At 41.3% G+C, this 21,074-nt stretch overlaps 1 long non-coding RNA gene across 1 annotated transcript; it reads right to left on the reverse strand.

Annotated features, from left to right (window-relative positions):
• Window positions 1-14,299: 14,299 nt before the first annotated feature.
• Window positions 14,300-15,830, reverse strand: LOC114920519 (uncharacterized). The gene is made up of 3 exons (XR_003809056.2): window positions 15,427-15,830; window positions 15,096-15,351; window positions 14,300-14,612 (listed from the first exon to the last, which is right to left on the reverse strand). It is a non-coding gene; the product is annotated as an uncharacterized lncRNA (long non-coding RNA).
• Window positions 15,831-21,074: the final 5,244 nt, after the last annotated feature.

Raw genomic sequence — 21,074 nt, forward strand, 5'->3', positions numbered from 1 at the left:
ACGAGAAGCCCGTCTGTCTCTTTCACATTCCATTAGTTCCTGGAGCTACATCAGAGGGCAGAGGGAGCACACAGACATTCCTGCAAGACGCAGATGTCAGGATCAAAAGTCAGACTGACTCCTGTACGCAGCGGGGGAGGAAGACCGAGAGGAAGAAAAGAGAGGCAGAAAAGCAAAGGAAGGGAAGGAATTTTATGCTGGCTGTATGGCGAGAAAGCGGGGCTGCATCTTTTTGAACACCCCCGTGTGTGAAACTCCCATAAAAGCATTATACGCTCTCCTGCAACACATTTTCTGCATACAAAAGGCCTCACGCTCGGCTTTGAGTCTCCATCTACACCTGTAATGCTTTGTGTATTTACTGCTCTCACGGCGATTGTTGCTATTGTTACTTACCGCTCTCTCGCTGCCAGGCTGATGGGAAACCATGCACCATGCTGCCTACATCTTGTGCCTTGTTTCAGTTATTAAAAGGCACGGGACCAGATGGTGTGTGTGTGTGTGTGTGTGTGTGTGTGTGTGTCTCTCTCTCTGTGTGTCTGTGTGTGTGTGTGTGTGTGTGTGTGTGTGTGTGTGTATCTCCAGGTCTACACTTTGGCTCCAGGCTCTTCCAGAACTGGCACAAGCCCAACTGGGTCATCCATGCAAAGACTCGCTCTCTCTTTCTCTCTCTCTCTCCCTCTCTCTCTCCTCCACACCAAGAGCGCATCTGTGTAGGCCTTTACATGGGAAATGTGTGTGTGTGTGTGTGTGTGTGTGTGCATGTGTGTGTGTGTGTGTGTGTGTGTGTGTGTGTGTGTGTGTGTGTGTGTGTGTGTGTGTGTGTGTGGCTATTGTAAAGATACAGTATGTGTTATAGAAAGGCTTGGGGATGCTGCTCCTACACAAAACATGAATTCTGTTCTGCATATGTCCATCCCTCCTCTTGGGTCTCCAACTCTATCTCTCTCTTTCTCCCTCTCTTTTCTCTCTGTTTATTTTCCATCTCGTTTTTTTTCCTATATCTCCTTTCCTTTCCCTTTCATCCCGAGCCAGAAGAGCAGCCAGGTGAACACTCAGTCAAGTGATCAAGTGAGGCTGTTTTTTTTTTGTTGCAAAGAACAGTAGGAAGAGAGACAGACAGACCGAGGAGAAAAAGAACGAGCTGTGGGATTAGGAAAAAGGGTAAGAGGGAGTCCAGGTGTGTGAGAGCAATCTGCAGACATATGTGAAGGGACACAGAAGTTAATGTTAGAAGATGGGAGGGTAAACACTTTCAGCACTGGGCTGAGGAAAAAGACATGAAGACAGAAGGAGTTAGGAAGAGCCATGGGCCTGGTAGAGCTGTCAAGACAAGCGGGGAGCTGCAGGACTACAGACTGTCAGGAAACATCCCGTCCCTCCAAGAACAACCAGAACTCGTCTCCTTCTCACAGCTGCTGTGATTTTACAGATACAGAGTACTTTTTTCCAACGTCTCCTCATAGATTCCAGTCAGATATTGACATGTCTTTTTCAAGTCGAGCTTGAGATGAGACAGGAGAGCTCGGAGCTTGGCTGCAGATCTTTTACGTGTGCATTTCTGTTATGAAGCAGAGATTAATATTTGACAAGAAAAAGCCTGGCTGTGTTTGCTTTAAGCGATGCTTTCACTCTGAGTAACCCCCCCCCCCCCCCCCCCTAAAAAAAATACTTATATTTACTGTAATTTATTGAGTCCTAACATTTTTATTCCATTTTTTGTTTCAACCCTGGAAAAATATTGTGCGGTTTAAATTTACGACATTAAAGCTATTCTTATTTACTTCTCAGACTCAAATTAGAATTAGAAAAATATGAGCCAAAACTCAATTATGATTCATTGATAAGACAACACCACCCATTAAAAAATAACCAAATAAAAATAAATATGCATCAACACTTCCAATACAGTTATATGTATCTCGTGTTGATTGTTCTGAAAAGAAGCAAGTTGCGTAAGGTACTTCTACTTTTTAAATTTTATTTACTGGTATTTTTTTTTTACTTTAAAGTAAAAACTGTTAGCATACTACTGCAACTTTAACTTAGGTTAAAGGTCTTAATACTTCCACCCGTACAACAGGAAGTCATGTGATTGTGTTTCCCTGTGCAATACTTTGTAAATCACAACATATAAACTGTAAATATACCAGCTACCTTTCATAATGGTTGTCAGTGCTTAACTCCTGTTTGTTCTCCCACCTGTCTCCCCCCCCCCCCCCCCCCCCCCCCAGAGGAAGAGGACACTGATTACATCAGTCCTCAGAGGGCTGACAAGATCGATACTGCGTCACCGTTCAATCCAATGCAATCACAGCCAGTCCCTAATGAGAGTGCCAAACAGACAGACGGAGAAAAGAAAGACAAGAACACTGGTAAAGATCTGCTCTGTGTGTTTTCTGCAGAGTGGGATAGTGTCATAGATTTTGTCTTTTGAGGCCCACAGATACTCTATTTACCTTGATCAATACTGCATCCTGATTTTTGGCATTTACTGTATGTAGTCTGACTCCATCCTTCCTTTCATTTGATTCCCTCCGTCCTCCTGTCTCCCACTCTCCCATTGTCTGTCGCTGGCTCTCCTTTTTTTTTGGCTCCCTCTTTCTCTCTCTCTCTCTCACATCGCTGTTTAATGATGGTAATTTTCTACCCAGGTCCGAGTGTGAGCTGATGTGGCGAGGCTCTTGGCCCCCCTGCTGTTCCTGATGAGGCATGATGGGAAATTACCCAGAGCTCTCTGTTGTCAGATTGTAACTCACTGTTTGGTTGTAATAAGCAGGCGAAACCCCTGCACGTGTGTGATCCTGAGCGCACACACACACACACACACACACTTATGCAGACACCTCTGATTGTGTGCATTAATTACACTGTGTGAGATCACCACGGTGACCACAGCTGTGTGGGCCACGCCTCGCTTTCCGGGTCACTTGGGTCATCAACTCTCCGTAACAGCTACAGCATCGTCGCTGTCAGACACAACAGCATTTAATGAGAGTCTGAAACACTCTTCCATCCATCACCACTTCCTTTCTTTCACCTACTCTCCCTCTCTTCGTCCAGGTTGTCTGTGTATGTGTGTGTGTGTGTGTGTGTGTGTGTGTGTGTGTGTGTGTGTGTGTGTGTGTGTGTGTGTGTGTGTGTGTGTGTGTGTGTGTGTGTGTGTGTGTGTGTGTGTGTGTGTGTGTGTGTGTGTGTGTGTGTGTGTGGCTGCCTGGGGTATATTGACTGACATGGCCGAGGTGCAGGGCTCACAGGGGCACCACTGCTGGGTGAGTGGATGTTGGTGGAGAGGGTGGAGGAGGGGGGGCTGCCCCTGTCACCGCGGTGTGTCACCTCTGCCGCAGCGCTGTCACCAACAAATGGAGCCGTGGAGGAACCCTGTAAAGAGCGTCCTGCTGAGGTACTGTTTGAATCAGCTTGGGGCCAGTGGGGGACTGCAGGTTCTGTTTGATCAACATCAGCGGATGTTGGGAGGATGTCCACTGTCAGCTTAACTACAAATGACCATCCACAGTCAACACAGACAGTGGGGATTTAGCGTAAGTGGCAAGCGAGTTTGAAGAGAAAAGCATGGAGAGCAAGAACATAAATCCATTAAGGCCAATGCATTTAAAATAACACCAAAGAACACAGATGACCATAAAGCAACACAAATGTTCCATGATAAAATATAAATAATGAGTCAATGGATTCACAGTATATTCATGATGTAACAATGAAGTCCTTAGTTTAATGACATACTTGAAGATTTGTTTAAATTTGATGAATGTTTTATATGTTTTCATTTCTTTCATAAATATACCTCTGAGGTTACTTTGACCTTTGTATTCTGTTTGGTAATTGTTTTTTTTTTCTCTGTACATGTTTTGAATAGTTAATAGGGGCAGCTGTGGATCAGTGGTGGAATCGGTCGTCTCTTACCCTGAAGGTCAGAGTTCAATCATCAGCTCCTGCAGCCACATGTCCGACGTGTCCTTGGGCAAGACACTTAACCCCCAAGTTCCTCCCGCTGCTTTGTCAGCAGCGTGTAAATATGTATGAATGGGATTAGTTAATTCTAATGAAGACTTTACACAGCAGCCTCTGCCATCAGTGTGTGGATGTGTAGGTGTGACCTGCGGTGTAAAAAGCACTTTGAGTATTCAGAAGACTAGAAATGTGCAACACAAGCTCAAGTTCATTTACCATCGACCAGGTCCTTCATTTTCAGAGTTTTGGTCTCAGTAGTTTTCTTTATGATTCTCATGGCTCTTACCTGATGGATGACGTTTGGGTTTTGAATTTGTTATATGTGAAAATCTTCCACCTAATAACGTATGTCAGTATGAAGGAACAGTACATCGAGTATAGTGATGGTTGATCTCATCCGGCTGAATGAAACAAGCATAACAGGAAAGAGTACTACTACTACTACCATACTACTGTTTGCAGAAATATTTTTTTAAAAACTGTTCAATCAATTCATTCATATTTGATCAATTACACACACACACACACACGTCTAACACACAAAAAATATGATTATTCTTATTTAAATAGGAGGTCACAGTTCACCTTACAGTACATCATCAGATAATGTGTGCTTGATTTTTCTATTTTCACATCACACATGTTGGGGTGGCATCTTTGAACAGACTGTTTATGATGTCACCAATGTCTGTTACTTTTTCTCCACCCCATCTTAAACACAGATTTAAGGGGAGCGCAGAAAAACTCATTCCGGTAACTTAATGAACTGTCTTTAGTCCTGCCAAATAAATCACTGACATGTTGGAAAACTTTCCAGCATGAAAAGCAGGAAATGTTTGGGACTCAACTTAAACTTGATCCAGTCTTTCTTCTTCCGAGTTCAAATGTTTCTAATGTGCGTCATAGACAATTGATGAATGTGCTGACATGCTGTGTTAGAAAGAATATACTTCTGCATTGGATTTCCTGCGAGGTCCCCCACACTCTCTGACTGGAATAAGATAACCATGGAGCATGTTACATTGGACCTTTAAAATAGCTGACTTAATCAAAATGTGGAGACCTTCTTGAATAATGAACTGTGAACATGTTGACTTTTATTTAGAGGTCTTATTTAAAGTATGTGAGATGCCAGGACTCAGCGATGGTGATTATTGTTGTAAAACTGTGTCAAATAATTCTAAAGAATGTCAAATGTTTGATTAATGTTTATTAGTTTATGTTTTTCTCTCTTTATTGTCTACGCTGAGCTGTCTGGTGTTTTGTTTTAATTGTTGTTTCCCTCTGTCTCGTCGTAAATTGAAAATGAAAAACTGAACTACATTAACAATCAAAACAGAAAGATCACAGGACTAAATCAGAATCTGAAACACAACACACCGGTATCTGAAAATATCCAAGCAGTGACTGTAACTATATTGAGCAGGCTTAATGAAGTCTACTGATGAGGCAGAGCTGGACATTTTAACCCACTCCCTAATCAGCTTGAAATCATTTACAGACTGAGAGAAACAGGTCAAGGCAGTTTGGTAATTAAAATACATCTTAGAGCATAGAGAGTGATGTTTAAGTTAATCATGATATATTGAGCCCGATAAGAAAAACTGTTTGTAGCACATTCCCTCACTCACAGTGAACGTCCACATCACATCTTTGATGAATCTGTGATATCTGTTTTATATTGAGGGCATAGTAATTACATTTCTCCCCGCAGCGCTGACTGCCGTGCCCTGCACCTCCCTACATCTCTGTGCAGAATCTCTCCTAAGAGAAGCTGTAGCTCACGGGATAATGGTCAGCATTACTTCTATCACTGCGCCGCTGGCTGAATGTGGGCAAAATGGCAAGGCCCGACTAAACTGGTGTGACTGAGAACGGTCTCAGACAGAGCAGAATCAGTCCTGCTCTCACTCTCACACACACACACACACACACACACACACACACACACACAAACGCACGCACCCAGGGGCCAGGAGCTGACAGTAAATAAAACCACAGTCCCTTCTTAATTAGCGCTCCGCCTGAGGGAGGAAACACAGAGAGAAAGTGTGTCAGTCTCTCCCTGTGTTGGAAGTTGCCACCCCGTCCCTCTGACCACAGAGTAAAAAAGAACATATAACAACATCCTTTCTCATGTGCAGATTTAGCTGTATTTACTTTTTTTACGAGATGATTTTTAAAAAAAACATTTCCTTTCCTCATCGTCATCCCTGCTTTGTCGTTTTTTTAATAGTCACTCAATGCAAATGCTGCAGAATCAACAGTGACAGCCTCACGCAGAGACAGCAGAGAGAGATAGTTAGACATGCACTCTGATGGTTTGTAATTAGACATAGAAAGAAAGTGAATTTAAATTTAGGCCAGAATGTCATGAGGTATCTGAATTCACTGAGGTGAATATTATAAATGCTGATTAAATTGAACAATTACAAGGTAATGTCTGTATCTACCTTTGTGCATCAGCGTCCATACTCTATAACCTAAGTTCATTAGGATTTAAAAATGAGCGCTCTCCGCTGAGTTACTGACCCTCATCCACATTTTTAATATGAAGCCTAAGCATGAAAAAATAATCATCTTCCATAGCTGTTTCATTTGCTGCTTGTTTGTTAAGTTGATTGTGGGGATATTTACAGGATGTTCAGTTTGACAACATCTATATATAATTTCATATAACATAATATATTATAATACAGACGATTCAGGTATGTTGGACAAATGTTTTGTATATTTTAAATACTCAGTGTAGCACACGTAAAAAGGACAGAGCAGCTGGTTTGTGAAAGGAAGTCCTCTCGGATGGTTGATGAGGAGTTCTGATAGAAGAGCACTACTGACCCCTGCTGGTGGGATGCAGAAAAAAAAACACAGACCAGTAAATTATAAAGTCTACAAAAATCTTCTCAGTAAAACCACTTTTGTCTCATAACCAGCACTTCTTTCACACCGACAACATGACGTGAGACGCAGTCGTATAGTTAAGTAAATTCGTCCTCTTACATTACTGAAAGTTTGACATATTATTTTGCAGGACTTGACATATACAGGCATTACATTTTGAATATATTCAATTAAAGTAATAAATCAAATAATTTATTTTTTGTTGTTGGATGGCCGACAGGTGACGGACACAAGGCGAGAGTTTTCCTTTTTATTTATAAACTGTATCAATAAAAAGCCGCCCTTAGTGATATCTTTATCATTTGTAAGCTGATCAAATGTTTTACTGACTGATGAGATGTAAATAAGGTTTTTTGAGTCATTGTTTTTAAGATGAACTAATTCTTTGTGCAATGTTGATCAAAATGAATTTATTGACCTTTGTTTTTCGTGAATGCATTTTTCCAGTATTATTTAGTGATCCTTAATATTTTCATCATATTTGTTGCCATTTGATTTACCAATATTTAAATGCAGTACATTTTGATGTCATGTTTGGGTGTGTGGACAAAGAGCAGTTACTAGCATGGTGGCTTATAAGCATCCTAAAGGTTGAAGCTGTAGAAAAGATGACCATAGATAAGCTGCTGTTTTCTTTTAAAGCTGTTACAGCACATGTTACATCTAAACAGACCTTGTTACCTGCATTCTCCCAGCAGAAGAGGACAAACTGTACATTTTCCCAGCCAGACATGCGTATGTGTCACACCTGACTTAACACGGGCAGGAGTCTGTGGGAGCAGCGGATTTACACCTCGCTGCCCATCTGATGTCACTAAGCCCGAGGTCAGAGGCAGGAGGAGAGAGCTTGTAAGTGAGACCTCTGGGGGAGAGCAGGTTCAGGAGGTTAAATCCATCTTGTAGTGGACAAAAGCTCAATCAGAGAGGAAACAGAGGGACACTTTTTCCTGAATTTATCTACAACAGCAGGTGTAGATCATTCTACAATAACATGATGGAGTTCCAAAAAAGGAAGTGAGGAGTTTCTTCTCTGCAACTCAGTGATATTTTCCATATCTTCCTCTGACCACAGCTGAGTGTTGAGTGAGACACATCTTTGCAAAGAAAAGGCCAGCAACTGTATGAGATCAGACAAGCACAGGGCACATGTCATTAACAGCGCATGGCAGTGGCCCCCGGAGCCACGGCGGGCTATGAGTGGACTATCAGTCTCCACAGTAAGGAAAGGCCCAATTAAGAACATTAATTATGCTTCCTTGGAACTAACTCTATCACTCCCTTTTAAGCCCGGAGAGTATTTAAGTCCGAGGCCGCGGCTGCACGCTCTCTCTCTCGTGCTCTAATCCAATCTAGTTGAGGGAGTTTGTCATGTTTGGCAGTAGTGGACTTTACGGGGTGAGCTGGGATATCCAGATGGACAGGGGAGCAGAGTGGAGCTCATCCACAGGGTAAGGATGTGAAGTCGCACAGAAAATGCGGTGTGATCTCAAAGACTGAGGTTCTCCTAATGCGCTGTGAAAAACCTGTGAGCGAAGCAGATGCAACATGTTTCACATCAGCACGCCTCACGGCTCACAGCTGACACGGAGGAGGCTGAACTGATACAGGCTTTATGTCAATTAGAATTTCTAAATACAGTGAAAAGGAGGAAACAGTGCAGGATGTGTGCAGTGTTTCACGGTATACCATGGCATTAATCATAGGGAGTGAGATATTCTTTCACAATTAACAGACCCAAACTGCCTGAGGCGCACTGCCTCAATAAATAAAGGGTTTTGTTTGTGAGGCTTCTTTCTCTCTTCAGTCTTAGTCCCCCCGCTATCTCTTTTCTCTAATTAGTAACATAATCAGGTTGAATAAATGTCATAGATTAGTTTGTCTGTCTCATTAGGAAAGGCCTCATTCTTGTAACTATGCAAAACTTTGGAGGTTTTTAGATCATCAAGTATCAAATTGGCACTGGAACAAAGACATGGCTGCAAGGAAAGCAAACAGCATTCCAATTGAAGAAATAACCTCAAACTATTTAACTAGTCTACTAACTCAAAGCAGATTAGATAAATGAGAAAATAAAACAGTTAACGTAAGACAAACAAAGATTTGAGGTAAAAATGTTAAATTGTTGCATAGCCTGTTTGTTGCTTGTGGAATGTTTTTGAGTTAAATGAGTTTAAAGGAAGTCTAATAAATAGTAAAGAGTCTGTATTCACTCTTAACTTCAACCTCTCTGCTCTAAGCTGTCCTAATAATCAAACATATCAGCTCGTGTAATGGTGAAAAAGACCATGGAGGACCACTTTGCCCACTGTGGTTTTATACATTTCTGTTGACTATGAGGCTGTTTGGCCTGTACTTGTTAACTGAACAGGCAGGCCAAATAATTAGGAGCTTTGTATTGCATGCAAACAATCCATTTAAGATGAAATTCACTCAGTTCTCTGCATCACCGCATCTAGCATAGCATGCTGGGAAACTGTGCAGCCGATAAAAACCAAACCAAGAACCAGTAATGAAATATATGAAACACCATGACATTTTGTTTCCAAACAGCTTCAGCAGTTGTCCCGTACTTACTCCAGAAAAAAACAGTTTCATTCATTCACCCTCATTGAAAAAGGTGCATTATCCAGTCTATGTGTTAATATGCACAAATTGAGGCTGAATGAACACTGGATTCTACAGAGGTTGCCAAAATAATTTATTCAGAATATGTATAATATACACACGAAAAATTTAAACAAAATCCATTCTGGAACTATGTTTTTATTGTGCCAACAGTTGAAGCTGCTAATAAAAAAATGCTTTGTCCATCAATACAGCGACAGTACATATGTATAGACTTACAGCATCTTTTCTATTTGAATGAATCAACCTGCTGTAGGACGTTGCGAGTTTGAAAAGTTTTTACAACCAGCAGCTCCTCGCCTCTAAGACTTTACAAAAACCAAGGCTTACTGATCAATCAAGATGAACACAAAGATTTCTTTTTTAGAGGTCTCCATCTACGTCCAGCATTTCATCTGGTATAAACTATTCTAACTCCACAGCCAATGGTCAGAGAACTTTTAGACAGTAACACTATCACCAAAGGTAATCATGGAAATAAGAGGACATTGGCAGATTTTACTGAGTGAAAGTTTAAAATCTTAATGTCCACTCACTGCTTGTTACAACCTGCAGCTCCCAACCGAAGCACAACTTAGTCATAATCCTGCTCTAACGTAAAACCAAACCTCAGTTTTCATGGCCAACAGAACATTAGCATGCTTATTGCTCTCACCGATTATCCTCACTATGTACGCTACATTAGCAAACTGTACGATTGGCCAACCCCCTGCCTGCACAATCAACAGAGAGCGTGAATGAATGATCAGCCATTAGCAGGTCGGGTGTGAACTGTGAAAATGGGCTCTCACACCAATGACTGCAGGAGGCCTTGATTCACTTTAGCCTAGCCTAGCATCTCGCTAGTAAGGCCCTGCAATTGTTACACAGTGGCAGTGCATCAGCTAGCTTTAGCCTGCCTCTGCCCAATGTAATGCAGTGGAATACAGACAAGTGTAGCGTGCTGAAGCCCAGTCTAGTGGAGTACACTGTGCAAGATCATAGTAAGACTCCTTGCTAGCATATGCTTGTGTTTAATGCAGCGACCTGCTTCTGCATGGTGAGTTTACACATACCCTGCAGTGAAGGTAGTGTGTGTGTGAATGTTTGTGTGTGTGTGTGTGTGTAATATCAGTAATCAGTGTACCTCAAACAGGCAGAGTATAACTAGGCCTGGTGTGGGGAAAGTGCTGTAGACCAGCTCTCTGCCGGCCCATGTTGACTGTTTTAGCAGCTGTATGTGTCTGTGTGTGTTTGTGTGTGTGTGGGGTGAAGGATACTAAAATTGGAGACACGACATTTTGATGCCACCAAGACAGCGAAGGCCGTCGGGTTAAGGTAACAGAGAGAGGTGTCAGCGTGTGTGTTGTTTGTTCATCACAGTTTGTTGTACTGAAACTAGCAAAAAAAGAAAGAAGTTCCTCTGGTGGAGGATTGTTAGGGATGCAATTGTGCATTTTGTTCTTATAAGACTTTTGACCTCTGTGTACAAACTTTAACTTTGTGTCTGCGTGTGTGTGTGTGTGTGTGTGTGTGTGTGTGTGTGTGTGTGTGTGTGTGTGTGTGTGTGTGTGTGTGTGTGTGTGAGGGGCGGGGGGGGTGGGTGTGAATCAAGCAGTGTTACTCAGGTCCCTGTGGATGGGATGCTATCAGAGTTGCCAGCATGAAGGCAGAAGCATGTCAGAGGAGGATTTCAGATGGACAGAAAAATATTTGAGATCATTTCTTAAAGGGCATCATCAGTGTCAATTTGTCAAAGACGACATGAGACTGATTCTGAATTAAACAACATAATTATACATATGGTAAACCATCACTTATGATTAGTAGTAAAACACGGGGTTGTGTCTTGCTTCCCATCAATGTCCGTCTCTGCTGTAGGACATCTGAACAACAGCAACTTGACGGTCGCATACTATACCTTCAGCCGAGCTTCACCTTTCATTTCAGGCATAGAGCAACTACTCTAACTTAAGGAATGGGCTTCCAGATCAATCTAAAAGTATTTACCATTAATTTAAATTATGCAAATGCTCTTAATTGCCCAGGAAAAATAAGGTTATGTATAAAAAGAAACAGAAAAAAAATTGTATAGCCTCTGTTGTTGAAGTTGGCAGTGCTTTAAGACAGATATAAATCTGACAGGATGTAGCCAGGTGTTTTTCACTGTAAATTTGTTAAATCAAATGCAATATTGTCACAATTTTATAAAGAAAATCTTAGTGTCATTAAGCCACCCAGCCTCACTGGACGACTTTATCCATTATTTTATCTGTTGTTGTTTCTTTAACTTTGTTGCATTTATGTACAAAAAAAATGCTTAGAAAAGTGAGGAAAAACGTTTCAATTTGTTTTCAAACGACTTTTCTTTAGCAAATATGTGGGCTGAGAGATTTGTGAACAGTTTAATAATTCATTTTAAAGATAAAGGAGACAGTCTGAGGCAAAGATGAACACATTAGTCACAACAGAGAAACCAAGATACTTCCGATCATGGACAATTTTGCTCTTTATCGAGTTTGACAGTGTGGAGGCGCGGGATGAGACAGGCGAGAGAGCGTGATACCGTGTTTCAACCTCATGCTTATTTGGTTTTTCCACTTTCACACCCCGCTCTAATTTCACAGTACACAGTCCTGGCTGCACTGCGGCTCATTGTGGTCCCTTGGAAAAGAAAAAAAAAAAAAAAAAATCAGTGGACCAGACTGGACCCAAGAGCCGCTGACTGAGCTTGAGATCAGCTCAACACACCGATGGCTGCGTGTGCACGGTTAATTTGGTTGTTATTGTCGCTTATGTGTGTCCCAACGGAGCCAAGGCGTGTTGGTTTGAGGAGCCAGGTTTTAGTTCCACTCACTAGTCTAAACACACACATAGAGGCTGATGTGAGGTCCCTGTGGTCCGCTTCCCTCTTCATGTGTCAAAACGTACAACTCTTAACTCACACTGACTACATTACTTTCTCATTTGAGTAATTCAAACGGCAAGGCTTGACATTTTTGTGCTGGATTGTTTGCATGCACATACACTGAATCTTGTATACTTTCAACCTCAAACATATTTTGAGAATAAGTCATCTTCATTGCACAGTAAGGTTGGTTAAAAAAAATGACCTTTGTTTTTTGTAAGTTTTATAAAAAAGGTTGTTTAATATACAATGCAAATAGCATGATGTATAAGTAGCTGATTTAAGACAGTGAAAGCTCATAAACATTCTTACATTTCACCCTCGAGTGACTCTATCTGTTCCAGTCCTGTTACTTAAACGATGACCTCTCTATTCCCTGCCACTGAGCAGCCTGAGGACCATCAAATCCTAATCCCACTCTGTCATATTCACATCACAGTCCATCAGAAGAAACAAAACATTCGTTATTGCTCCAAATCACTGGCAGATCACCGGATCAAGACACTTTTTTTTTTTTTTTAATAATCGCACCCAAAGTTCTTTCTTATGTTAACATCTCACTTGCCGCATCCTCAGGTCCTAATTGGCTGAGCTTGGAAATGTGGTCAGTGGGTATGTGATCTGGACATTGTGCATTGTTAAGTAGTCAAATAATGAGTAAGCTTTAAAACAAATAATGGCTGAGCTTTACTATTAAACTCTCACACTGGGGATTTATAGATTAGTGTCGCTTTCCCGACCTCTTCTCGACTCGTTCATGTGGCATCACAGACGCCGTTGCCCTGACCCTCGTGCAGGCTCAGAGTCATGATAATGAGCAACAGGATAGGTGCGACCAGGGACCGTGAGACAAATACTGCGTGCATGTGCTGTAAAGTGTAAACACTCCTAACTGGATTCACCTGATTTGTGCCGGTTTATGCCTCAATGTGCTGAGCAGCATTTCAGAGTCAGCACCCAGGCTCATTATAAGACCTAATTCAATTGACCTGGAGATGTAAACACATCTGTGTGGATATAAGAGGGCCAATTAGGAGCGCTGCGACACTGAACTGCTATGATTTGTTGTCCTGTGCGGATAATCGGCGCAGAGTCTGTAAAGTCACATTAAGAAACTAAGGTAATGGCATGTTTTGGAGTCTTTGTCAGAGAGGGAGACAAAAAAAAGAGATAAAGAGAGAGGGGTCAGAACAGGCCCAGCTAGTGTCCCATGCTTACTTGGGTGTAATGACCCATCAATGGTGACATCTTGTTCCATCAACTTCTGCTTCCCTTCACTTGTCTGTCTGAGCCTGCTCTCTCTCTCTCTCTCTCTCTCTCTCTCTCTCTGTTTCTCCTGCCCTTCCCCCCTCCTGCCTTCTGAAATCCATCTTCCTCTCATGTTTTCTCAGGTCGGTATAACCGCCTGTGAGCCTCTGATACATGTAGAGGAGAACCCTGAATCACATACCAGAGGAAACCAGTTGAGAGATTGTGCTGTATCTTTTGTGACATATTGTGTTTGGATAAAATGCTTAGGATCAATGTCCCTCATTACTTTATATTCCAAGTTTCACAAATTTGTGTTTATAATGACATCCCAAAAATATTGTTTTTGTGGCCCAATTTAAGTGCACCACATCTGTACAACACGTGTACAGGCCTATGCATACACCTTATATTATAGTAAACAATTCAACACTAATTTTAAATTAAAATGTTTTAACTATTCAGAGTTTGTATTTTAAATATATCTTTCTTAAAAGAGGTGTATATTTCCTTGGCTCGACACAGTGAAGCTTTGACCACACTTTGTACTAAATCTAACAATTGTGTGACCATGAAAGTGAATTTGATAACAAATACAATGAACTGTTTTCAATGATTACATAAAATAAAACCTTTTACATATTTAAAAGAATGTTACTCAACTCATCTTGATAACAATTTATTGTTTGTTTGAATCAGTAGTTTAAATGTCAGAAATGTGTTTTATGTAAACAATAGTCAAAAATAATTTGAAGTAGAGACACAGCAAAGTTCAACAAAAGTTCTTAAAGTTATCTGCTCTTACATAATACTTTCCTAATATTTTTAAGCGTTATCTTTTTTTATGTTAACCATGAAAAGTTTAAACTTCACTTGAGAGTATTTTTTTACTTCTATGTCAGCCGATTGAAGATCTGAAAGGAGCCGTGCAACACAACTGTTGAGCCAGTGATAGCTTACTTCAGGTCATTTATATCTGTGGTAATATAGAAAACAAACAATTATAAACAGAACACACTTTACAGTTAGCCTTTATAAAAATATTTGGACTATCAGACAAATGGAAGAGAAATGTAACACTCAGGATACAAAATTTGTTTAAATAAAATATGGATGTAGAAATAATAATTTATCAAAAAAGGCAAAATGCAACAAATTAAATGTCTACAGGGCTAGAGTATAAGGTTCAACTCTTGGAGCTGGTGGAGAGTTAATTAAAACACAAGACACAAAATGTTGTATTTCACAATGTTCTATTTTTCACAAGTAACAAAAAAAACAAAAACACTTGAAGTCAATCAAGGAAATCACAAAATAAAATAAAACAGGCCTTCAAAATTTAGTTTCTGTCAGGGCACCTTTTACCCTCCATACATCAGACAATTATCAATACACTAAATATTCCCAATTATAGCAATTCTCTTCAGACAAATCCGTGCCCCAAACACATTACACTTACTGCAGGTATAGTCATGTGTGTGCAGATTGATTTAGGCAGGGGAAATCCTCCCACACCATTCAGCCAAACAGCCAGGCTTGAGGCCTGCCTTTTGGGGGAATCTCCACGAGGTTTTGAGGTTGATCCTTTAGCTCGCCATCTTCATCTGCACATTGCTCCAGCAATGTTTGCCTGACCAGTGTTCAAAGTCTGGAAACAATCCACCTCCTCAGCAGCAGCAGCAGCAGCACATCAGCTCCTCAAGGGCTTGAAGTCTCTGGTAATTGATTGAATGCTTGTTAGCATGAACTTGAGCTTCACTTTGCACAATTGATAGGGAGATTTGACTCACCAGGTAAAGAAAAAGTCCAGCTTTGTGTCCAGGGTTCAAAGTAACAAGTTTTCACTTTCAGAAGTTCACAATGACTGTTTGAGAGATGGTTGTGTCCTGACCTTCTGGCTGACTGCTTGTGAATTGTTTCAATTAGGTGATTAGTTCACCTGTTGGCTACAGACTGCATCCCATTGGCCCAGGTGATTTGATTGACAGCTGCTGTTGTCCAATGGAATGGACTATTTCAGCAGCGTTACAGAAAGCAACTTGAAATAAAAATCAAATTGTCACTTTGATTTCTGATGACATTTTTTCTTAATTGCCATCCTAAATGAATAATAGTACAGACAACAGCTCTGTCTGATGCAAATAAACTATTTGAATATTCCTTATGCCTTTATATATGGCCTGAGAGGTGTGTTTGAAAAGTCGACTCAGTTATGAGAAAAGAAGAACGCACAAAAAACACAAAAATAGAAATATGAACAGGGGTGCAAATGGTGTGAACACAAACGTCATGGCAGAATAAACTGCATTCTTTTTTCCTCTGTCAGATCTACGTGTTTGTGTGTTCCAGTGTGTGTGTTTGTATTGTGTGTATAGGCAGGGGGTCCAGCTGACGAGGCCTCTCGCTGGGACACTGGCAGGCCTAACCCGCCGCGGGCCCGGCTCTCAGCTCTACCTCTGACAGGCTTCATACTTATTGCTCAATGACATTCGATGTTTTCCTTCAGTTTGCTGTAAGATTGATTTCCCAGATATGTTTGAAAGATCTCCAGAGCCCTAGAGCAGGGTGACTTGCACAGTGGCACCGAGAGACAGAGGGAGAGAAGGAGAAGAAGGGGTGGGGGTGCAGAGGAGGAGACGGTGTGCACGGGGCAAAGGAAAGACGAAAATATGAAAATCCCATTCTCTGAGTTTCAGCTGCAGAAAACACTGAAGCTGTGTAGTCAATAGTAGATTCAAAAAGACAAAAGTTTATTTTTCCTGTGTTGTGTGCATCCTTGAGGTCAGACGAACATTTTGCATGCATTTTCTTCCTCGTGAAACATTTGCAAAAGCTGATTTCAAAAACATTCTCAGGATTTGTTCACCTCGGTTTGTGCTTTGCTAAATTTTGCCAAACGTCATTGGTAATGGAATACAAATACCTTGTTAATGTTTTGTATTTAATTTCCCCTGTTGCTTTACACATTGAACTCATTTTAAAACAATTATCTGAATTCTCTGCTCAATACCATTTCAAAACAGGATTGTTACTTTAGCTCAAATGTATTTGAATTATTCTTTTTATTTGCATTATTGCACAGCTGTCCGGACAGCAAGACCCAATTGAATCTATATGGATGGGTTATATAATATAAAGAAAAGATGATCCCATGGCTAAATCCATCTCTCAATGTAACACATGACAGATGAAACAACACGTTACAACACCCTGGGCAGCAGAAAAGAGGGGTCTTCTGAATGTGAGATCTGTGTCAGACAGTCAGAACTTTAAAGTAAATTAGATTCACATGAGCAGGTCTTTCCTTATTCAAATGATATGCACATTTATTCAAAGTTAATGTACTGTATATCTTTTTTCCGAATTACAAAGTGCCTACAGAATTTGACATGAGACAGCAGACAGTCCCTACTATCCGTGCTGTATACTACAATTGATTCAATGAATCCAACCTTGTTTGTTTTGATTTGAAGGTTACGTTAAGTTGGTTAAGTGACGATTTGCGTTTAATTTCGCACAGCATTGTGGGTGTTAATATAGAACTCATTTCCTGAAAGGATGCATCCAAACCATACTGCACAAAACCCAGAAGTTAGTAACCATGCTGAAATGTTCAGTATACTGAGGCGGACCCAAAAAATACCTACTGAATGACCACGAGTGAAAAGTCCATACTCCATACTGAACTCACAGAAACAGCTGCTGGCGATGTCATTAATAGATTTAATATTTACTTTTATAATGTGAGTGAACTTCAGAGCCTGTAAATGTTCACTTTTACTTCACAAAGGCCGTGGAATCCATACTTCTACTTTTACCAGTCATCTTATTTTCACACATGTATCTGTACTTCTACTTGAATAAAGAAGAATGTGTGTACTTTTTACAACTCCTAATGCGAGCCGGCAATTACATCAAAAATATGACTGTTTATGTTGTTGCTATCATGCCCTTCTGAAAATGTGTCCAAGTGGTCAGAAAATCCACAAGGACACTTCGTCTGCAAAGGTCTAGTAGTATCCAAGCACAGTAAATGTTTTTGTATGCATATAAAACACAATAACCAAGAACCTTTTCAAATCTGAGAAAGTATAAGACATGTTTTCTCCGAATAAATCAGTCAATGAAATGAATAATTTTAAGCAGTAATTGAGTTTCTCTTTAATGAACTTTAGTGTCCTTACTTTTGATTGTGAAGAGATTGTTACTCCAGTGAGTTTCAAATAAATGGGGGCATATTGAAGTAGGACCCACAGGGGGCCTGTCAGTCTGTTTGGCGTGACTCCTGTCATGGTATTCTCTCTTTCCTGATGTGTTTATCAGGATCAGATGAGGCCTCATTATGAAATCTCCCCCTTTCCCCTGAAAATGCATCATGGTGCATATGACATTATAACATGTCTCATCACTGAGCATTGGAGCACATTCACTGCTTTGTTTTCTTGGGGGAGGAGGGAGGGGAGGGAAGGGAAGAGGGGGTGGGCGAGATCTACTGTTTTAAACTCTTTAATGCAATTTAACAATGCCACATATTCTTTTCACGTTTCATTGGGGTCCCTTACGTGTGAAATTGCAAAGGCCTGCTTTGCCTGAGCGACACGGTGCAGCGGAGCAGGGGTCACACCGAAGCGCCAGATGTGGGAGGGAGAGCGAAATTAATTTCTACACAATGTTCAGTGGGTGTGTATGCACCTTTAGTGAATTAAGCGCTCTCTGGGTGTGACTGTTCGAATAACGGGAATTAGGTATGAGGCCTCTCACTCACAGCTGAAGCCAACTGTAGGCATTGGATCCAATTAGCTTATCTGGCCCCGTGTTCACATGCTTAACTTGTCGTTTGTTGGTGCAGAAGGAAAACACTCGGAACAACACATGGAACATGGTTGTTGTTCTCTTCTAAGTTCTACGCATACAACACGATTCCAAACTCCTCTTTTGAACCCTTTAAGCACCTCTTTCAAGAAATGGAGAAACAAAATGAATTAGATAATCCAGATATTTGAAGAACAATTAAGGGCCAGCCATTTAATCAAAGTGACATGTTGAGATGGACAGTTTGAATGGTGATGCCCTGAAAGCTCTGCATTAGGTGCATTAGGTGCAAATGGCAAACCAATTAGAGAGACCGTCACTTTGATCCCATTAAGGTGAATCTTAATGCTATCCCTTCAGTCTTGTTGCGCCATCAGATCAGCCCTCACAATGTGGTTGAGAGCAGAGGTAATGCACATTAATGACAGTTCGATGAGAGACATCAGGAGCATATGGTGCTCTCCTATAGCCATTATCATACCGTCCCTAAGCAGGCACTGAGAACGATCAAATCTGTTTTGAGGCAGATGTATAAATGATTGCAGCTTTTATTATCTCAGATCAAATATAATGTAGCTGCATTGTACAGTTTTTATTGCAGACCACACTATGACCTACAATATGATACGGTGGGATACTTAACGATACATTTTATTGTCCCCTTGGGGAAATCTGTCTTGGACTCCAGTGCTGCACACATTAAGCTGCCTCTAATCAATAATTAAAGGCAATAGAAACAAACAACAATCCACATGGGAACAGAGATGCATACCAATGCATTGCACATTACCCATTTTGCACACGTTCTGCAAAACAAAATAAGAGAAAAAGATAAAGAAAAGGATAAGAACACTGTGCGACTATTGCACCGTTCATGCAGCCTGACAAAACATTAAACATTTTAATCAGGTGGTGACAAACAAGTTGCTCAAATTGAGTTTACAAGACAAATCTTATCGAATGACTAGGATTTAGCCTTTGGTGCTATGGTTACATTTTTGGCTTTGAGGTGTCCTTGATTCATGTACAGTCGTGATGGAAAAAACATATTTACATTGTTAACAGTCAGTGTCAGTTATTTTCTCGGGAAAATTAAATGTGCAAATGGAATTGGAGCCGAGGCATGTTTGCTTACAGAGATATGTAAAAATAGAAATTGTCATCAGAGCTGATGGATTGCAATACCACAAATCTTAGAATCAATCTCCTATCACCTGACAACAATAGAGCCTTTTGGAGCAACTACCTACTACGTACCAACTACAATTTTTTGGGGCTTCCGATTTGGTCCATGATGCGGGTTCAGATAAAGAACACCCCACCAAGACTTTGATTTCTCTTTGTTGAAAATTGATGTGTAAAAGCAGGTTGTTCGCTGCACTTCATGCAGATGTCTGTCATACTGATTTTTAAAAGCTCATTCATTTTTTAGATTGTTGTAGATTATGGATAATGGCCAGTCACACTCTTCCTGATTTGCACTCCACTGAGACTTTATTCCTTCAAACAACCAAAGTCATTGAAATGCTATTAGACAAAAAAAATATTGGACAACAAACGCTTCCATCACCAAGAGAGAAGTTATATGCCTACAGATTCAACGTTCCTATGAAACATTTGCTTATAAAGATTACATTATGTCCAGTATATTGTGTCTGATTGCACATAGATGGTTCTCCCTTAACCCCAGCCCAATGAAACACTCATACTTGGACTACAAGCAGAAACTTGAATGACACAGATTCTGTGTTCATTTGGAGATATTGGTTTTCAAGACAATATCTCTTGACCTAAAGTTTAAGGAGTGTAATGCTTCATAGTCCCCTTTTGTCTACAATTACCATATAAACCACTCATGCTGACCTCATCTTACACTGTCACCATCAGCTTTATCAGGGGAACTAGCTGTGGCATGCCCACCCTAATCGTGACCCTGCGGTTGTCTCCAGTGTGGAGAGCTTCTTGTAGCCGAACCCGACACAATGGAGCACCTCTTCCCTCCACCTGCCCCCTCATGTCTCTCTATTTTCCTGGGCAATAGGGGGGTGGAGGGTTTGGGGTGGGGGGGGGGGGTTGGCTTGATGGAGAGGTGGTGGTGGTGGGGGGGCACTCTGCTTCCCCTGGGGCTGCCTGCTGGAGCGAGGTGACCCAGCTTGTCGCTCGGTGACCTGTGAGAGGGACATTATGAAGTGTGAGTGGCTGTCACCCTAACTGCTTGTGACAGCACGGCTCCCGGCACAGCTGTGCCATCCTGCCCCAGCCAGAGATCCAGGGCCTGTGGAGTGGGGGGGGGGGGGGGGGGGTAGGATGGAGAGGGGACGCTTCAGAGAGGGTGCGGGCTAAAGGGTGGGGTGTTTTGAGATTGTCTTTGGTTGTGGGGCGGGAGAGAGGGAGTGGAAGTTGAAAGATGGTGAGGGTATTCCTTTGCTCTCACTGGTGTAATGACTTCCCCATTGACTCGGTTGCTTTAGGGACTGATGGCCCTGTAGCTCCACAATGTCAAAGCCAACACGGTTTGGCTTTGAGCTACAGGACGACAAGGGGATGTGACAGTAGGGGTGTAAGGGACCAGCTGTTATGCTTTGGGCCAGAAGGGTTGCATACATGTTCTCTATTGGTATCTATA

This window comes from Labrus bergylta, chromosome 3, assembly GCF_963930695.1.
Source record: "Labrus bergylta chromosome 3, fLabBer1.1, whole genome shotgun sequence".
NCBI classification, from domain to species: domain Eukaryota; kingdom Metazoa; phylum Chordata; class Actinopteri; order Labriformes; family Labridae; genus Labrus; species Labrus bergylta.